Source organism: Alosa sapidissima, chromosome 23, assembly GCF_018492685.1.
Source record: "Alosa sapidissima isolate fAloSap1 chromosome 23, fAloSap1.pri, whole genome shotgun sequence".
Taxonomy (NCBI): Eukaryota; Metazoa; Chordata; class Actinopteri; order Clupeiformes; family Clupeidae; genus Alosa; species Alosa sapidissima.
This window is the reverse complement of record NC_055979.1, coordinates 25,327,234-25,333,418: the sequence shown is the minus strand read 5'-3', so window position 1 is coordinate 25,333,418 and position 6,185 is coordinate 25,327,234. Positions and strand designations below refer to the sequence as shown.

Below are 6,185 nucleotides of genomic sequence, written 5' to 3'. Positions count from 1 at the left end.
CCCAGGTCTAACGACGCCACTGCTGACAGGTGCTGTGTATTTCTCTGGTCCAAAGAAAGACGAAGGGTGAAGAATATCAACTGGCAATTCTTCACAGGTTAACACTTTACTTGACAGTATTGACATAAGAGTGACATGACACTGTCATGAACACATGACACTGTCATGACACATGAAATCTAACCCTAATCCTAACCCTAACCCTAACCCCAACCCTAACCATAATTCTAAACCTAACCCTAACCCTAAACCTTGTTATGACAAAAAACTTATTATGACAAAAAACGAATGTCACTTAATAACAGAAGCGTTACAGTATGTCATAAACGTTTATGACTTGTTTATGACACGTTCATGACAGTGTCATGTCACTCTTATGTAGACACTGTCAAGTAAAGTGTTACCCAATAGCAACCATTCTGTGTTTCCACATGAACAACGCAGGGGTGAGAACAGGAGGAAGGTTCCTTCTGTGTTTCCACATGAACAACGCAGGGGTGAGAACAGGAGGAAGGGCCACTGGGGGAATGTGGACCTGGTGCTGCCTTCTGGGCAAATTGGTGCTTTCACCCCTCTGAGGTCCCACTAGAGAGAGCGAGAGAAATGGAGAGAGAGAGAAATGGAGAGAGGCAGAGAGAAGACAGGGAGAGGGAGAGATAGAGAGAAATGGAGAGATGCAGAGAGAAGACAGGGAGAGGGAGAGAGAAATGGGGAGAGAGAGAGAAAGTAAGAGGGGCAGAGAGAAGACAGGGAGAGGGAGTGGAGCAGTAGGGTTGAGTTTGCTTGTGTGTTGGTTAGTTGGTTAGTTGTAGCTCTGGGTGGAGCAGTAGGATTGAGTTTGCTTGTGTGTTGGTTAGTTGGTTAGTTGTAGCTCTGGGTGGAGCAGTAGGATTGAGTTTGCTTGTGTGTTGGTTAGTTGGTTAGTTGTAGCTCTGGGTGGAGCAGTAGAATTGAGTTTGCTTGTGTGTTGGATAGTTGTAGCTCTGGGTGGAGCAGTAGGGTTGAGTTTGCTTGTGTGTTGGATAGTTGTAGCTCTGGGTGGAGCAGTAGGATTGAGTTTGCTTGTGTGTTGGATAGTTCTAGACCCTGTGTTTCCTCAACACACCTCAGCCTGTGTGTCTGAGAGAGAGACGGGGGGGGGGCATAGAGGAGAGAGAGAGACATAAGGAGAGAGAATGAGAAAAAGATGGTGAGAGAGAAAGAGAGTATGTTTGTGTGTGTGTGTGTGTGTGTGTGTGTGTGTGTGTGTGGGGGGGGGGGGGGGGGGGGGGTCAGAACAGTGTTATGAGCATGTCTCTCAGGTAGTAGATGAACACTATCATACTCATACGCTGGAGAGTGCACCACAGACAACAGCAGGAAAGGGAAGGGGAGATGTTTGAGGACATTAATTGCAGTGCCTAGTGTTAATGTATCTACAACCTGGGAGAATCATTATAACAGGATATTAAATATCCACAATTGTAAAGAATTGTTAGACAAAAGTCAGGGAGCAATTCGGATATTTGCAGAAGATAATTCCAAGAGTAAACATTTGTAAATGGCTGGAAGAGCACAGTTTCGGGTGCCATTTCATCCACGGAAATAAGTAATGATCTGTGCAGCGATCGCTTCATCCTGTGTTCTGCCCCCCATTCTCATACCAGGCTAGTTTTACCTCTTGCTTTCTCCCTAATTAAGTCGCTTTTAAGCATGCTCCCTGAAGGCCACTTGTGGTCAGAACAAAGGCCACATTGTTTAATTCCATCCGTCCTCCACTCTCTGTGAGCGAGCGAGTCTCCTAACGTTACTGAGCCCTTAAGAGGACTCTGGTCCTTGGGGCCTTCTGATGAAGGACGTTGTTTGGGAGCCGTCCCGTCTAACTAGCCCATGTTTTTGTGTTCTTGGAAGCAGGGGCTTGTTTAATGAGAGGATGATTGCTGAGTTCTCTGCTCGTTGAGGGGATGATGTAGCTCTAAATGCCATTGGATGAGGTGAACCTCCTCCTCACACACACACACACACACACACAGACACACACACACACACAGACACACACACACAAACACAGACACGCACGCACGCACGCACGCTCGCTCGTATTCCCTGGCGCAGTACACAGCATTCTTGGGTTAATATCTCCACAAGGTGTGCCCCCCATCCCTCAACAAGCTCCCACGCTGCCTGAGAGAGTTGGCGTGTTAATACTTAACAGCCAGTATTGATATATCATAACGAAATCCATCAACACAGCTGGATTGAATAAGCCTTTATTAATATCTTTTTTTTCTGTTATATGCTGTGACACCTCTGTCAGCTAGACAGTAAAAACCTAGGGAGTATGTAATCTGTCAATTAAGACAATGATAACTGTAAAATGAGGTATGGATGGGTGAACATTGCCAAATGTAGTCAAACGTGTGATCTTTAGAGAGCCTTCATCTTGCCTAATATGTCTGTTACGCAGACAGAAGATGTGCACAGGCATTATCAGAGCCATTTTCTTTTCGATGGCGATGCTTTCATGTGGAGGTAGCTGGGTATCTTCTCCCTACGGACACAGAGATGAAGACCACACAAACCAGACAGACAGAGGCACTCTTCTCCATGGCTCATTACTCATATGTCTGTTTCACATATCAACAGCACTCCAAACTAATCAGCTTTTAGATTTCCAGGCTGTGCAGCCACTGTGCCAGGGTAGGGCTGGGGAGTGAGGAGAGTGAGTGAGATGGTCTTTTGGGAGGAAGAGGAGGAGGAGGAGGAGGAGGAGGAGGGTGTGGTGTATTAGGAACTATTGGCGCTGCGTCGCTTTGCTGTGTGTCCCGATTGATGTGTTGACTTGAAATGGCCTCTTGAGGAGGAAGACCAGAGGACAGAGGCTCCTGTGGCCACATGAGGACACGGGCGTCCACTCTTGCTGGCAGCACTCCTCTCTCTCCCATTCATTTCCTTCCACTGAATGCCTTTGTGTTTGAATCTCGGAGGAGGAAATGACATTGTCCTTTTTACACCTGTTTACTTTTAACACGTTTGTCTTCCAACATGGACGTCTTAGAGGCTGATAAAGCTATTTTACATGTCAACATTTTGGATATTATATTATCTATGATAATTCCATTACAAATTTGATTTGCTGGTGTTTTCATATACCTTTTTAAACTGCATCACTTACATAAAATGTTGCCACATACCCTCTGGAAGTTAAAGGTCACAAATCTCTATTTTTGATTTGTGTCTTCTTGGTGCATCAGCATTTCAGGTGTCTGTTTTAATGAGCGATGGAGAACAGGGGAGAAGGGGGAGGAGGGCCTCAGCATCCCATAAACACAGGTTGCCACGGCGGCGGCTGTCTGGTGTCAGACACTTCAAAGCAAGGCTGTGCCAGGTGAGGAGGCAAGCTGGTGAATTAGTTATTAATGCAGAAAGGGGGAGGTGGAGGGGTGGGGGTGGGGGCCAAGCATGCTTCCAAAAACCAACTGTGATACCCTCACACTGATCCAGCATCTCAAAGTGAAATATAACATAAGAATGTGATTTTTAATGCACTGATCACTGACCCATGAGTCCATTCTCAGTCCATTCTTGAATTTCCCCTGGGGATCAATAAAGTATCTATCTATCTATCTATCTATCTATCTATCTATCTATCTATCTATCTATTTATCTATCTATCTATCTGTCTATCTATCTATTCTGAGGTGTTGAATGTACTATATGGTCAAAGATAAAAAAAACATCCTACAGTGGACAGGACAGATAGAGAAGGTGAGTGTCATGGGATCGGCACTGTGGAGTGCTAGTGCTGCTTGGTAAAGGGCGTTGGCTAGAGTTGTGCTCCATGGTGAGGTTGCTAGTAGTATTAGTATTTCAGACAGCAAGCTTCTGTGCTGGTTTCTCATATCACAGACGGAGCAAGGCTTTGAAGCCACATTTTGTTAGCTTCGCAGTGCTCCGCGTGCTTTATCATAGCTAAGCAAAGTTCGGAAGCACACGAACCATCTCTGTGTGCTTTAAAATAATCATCACTAGGGCTGCTTCGCTCTGTGAAAGCGGAGGAGAGCGAGCAAAGGAGAGAGAGAGAGAGAGAGAGAGAGAGAGTGAGAGAGAGTGAGAGAGAGTGAGAGAGAGAGAGAGAGAGAGAGAGAGGGAGAGTGAGAGAGAGTGAGAGAGAGAGAGGGAGAGAGCAGGAGGGCTCAGAAAGAACAAGGTGAGAGTCTAAATCTTTCATCCCGGCTGTAGGATCATACCGGCTGAGGAATCCTGGCTTGGATTAGCAGCTCTAAGCCCTAACAAGGGCTCTTCTGACGGAGCACAGAGAGCCGATACCACGGGAGTCGGGTGGATCAAAAGTAGCAGCTTCCATGGCACTCCAAGACCTTTGAACTAATTATGTGAGAATAGAAGGCAAAATATGTGAAAAGCACACACACTCACATGCACAGATGCTGACACACACACACACACACACACACACTCATGCACACATTAACTTTATCCACATAAGAATATTCATTTTACCCAGCACGCCTTTCACCTAAAGATCTCCAAATGTGTCGGAGCTGACAGCGTTATGTCTCCTGTTTATTCGACTGTACTTTCCTCTCCCTGCTGCTGGACGGCTCACTCTCAGCACACAGGCGCCGCTTGTTGACGTTGGCGCGGCGGAGCCAGTGGGGGTTTTGGGCAGGAGTGTGCACCGAACACTCGAAACGCCATTAAGCATGTAGTGGGCTCTCCTGCGTGGCGGCGTAAGCCGTGTCCCGTCAATATGACTGCAGGCTGCACACATGAGTTTGGCGCGGAGGAGAGATTGCCTGTCAGCGCACGACACTGTCTCTCCGCTGATGACGGTAATAACTAACACTCCTCCGAGTGCCTTCAAATGGAAAACAGAGAGAGAGAGAGAGAGAGAGAGAGAGAATGAGAGAAGGGCGAAAAAGAGAAAAGAAATAGAAGTATGTGTTGTCACTTCCCCCCCCCACACTCCACCGCCCCTCCACAATCACAACAAAGATTTGAAGCTGGAAACAGAGCTGGAGATGAATGTGGCTTCGAGAATGGATTTGCAACTGTAATATTCTGCTTGTGATTGGTTTTCTACGCTCAGCATTAGGTTGAAATGTGAGGGGTTGAGAACGCTCTTGTCTTGATGGGCATCTCTTGGCAGGCAGGAATTAGAAGCTGCTCGGGTTGTCTGTCATCAGAAAGGAAGGCAGCGAAAAAAATGTAGTGTTTTGGCATTGTTTATTTTATGTTAATCATTCAGTCCCATGTGTCATTAATCATAATGTCAACTCCTCTAAGAATGCTGCTTCCAATTGGAGTTTCTTTTTCATTTTTTTTTTACCCAAGTTGTTTTGGAGATCCTCCTTTTCTAATAGTGAGAAGTTTGAGGTCTGGTTCAGAGCCCTGACACATGTCTTCAATTATTTGTTGTGTGTTTCTGTCCTTTCTTTAGGTGTATTTACAAACACAACAGTATTTACTTTGTGTGAGCGCTGCCTTATGTGCCATGTTCTGACTGATCCCTGGTTCTGAATATCATATGCCGGGACGGAACGTCCTGTCTGGTAAGCATTTCAAACAGTGTTCATATTGTATTGTTTGTCCATAACTTAAGATAATAACCAATTTTGTAAACTATGAGTTCTGATGTATGTTGTTACATTTCTATAATTCACTGCACTGCATACATTTCATTATAGTTTACTTTAGGAGTTTGCTGTTTCATTGTTTCTAATAGCCATAAGCCAAATTACATTGTTCACAACTTGCACCCAGCAAAACTCAGTTACATAATGATATAATTATATTAAAGTGTGTCTTTTGAGGAACTACGCAATGTTTTACATTATTTAAGTGAATCATATTAAATAAGGAATTATTTATGCAGGGTGAACAGCGGCGTGTTCTAAATCCCCTCTCAGACTCTGGAGTCTGATCTTCCCCACGCTCACACTCATCCCTCTGCATTACTGACATCTCCTGCTCTCTCTCTCCTCTCCTCCACTCTCTCTCCCTCCTCCACTCTCTCTCTCTCCTCTCTACTCTCTCCCTCCTCCAGTCTCTCACTCTCTCTCTCTCCTCTATCTCTCCCTCCTCCACTCTCTCTCTCTCCTCTCCTCCACTCTCTCTCCCTCCTCCACTCTCTCTCTCTCCTCTCATCTCTCACTCTCTCTGCCCTCCTTACTCTCTCTCACACA

General features: G+C 45.6%; 1 long non-coding RNA gene across 2 annotated transcripts; it reads left to right on the top strand.

Annotated features, from left to right (window-relative positions):
- The first annotated feature begins 430 nt into the window (after nucleotides 1-430).
- Nucleotides 431-5,602, top strand: LOC121698162. 2 transcript variants are annotated; one of them, XR_006026706.1, is made up of 3 exons: nucleotides 431-497; nucleotides 3,234-3,367; nucleotides 5,441-5,602. It is a non-coding gene; the product is annotated as an uncharacterized LOC121698162 (long non-coding RNA). The 2 variants fall into 2 exon arrangements; XR_006026705.1 differs by lacking the exon at nucleotides 5,441-5,602 and adding an exon at nucleotides 4,222-4,364.
- Nucleotides 5,603-6,185: the final 583 nt, after the last annotated feature.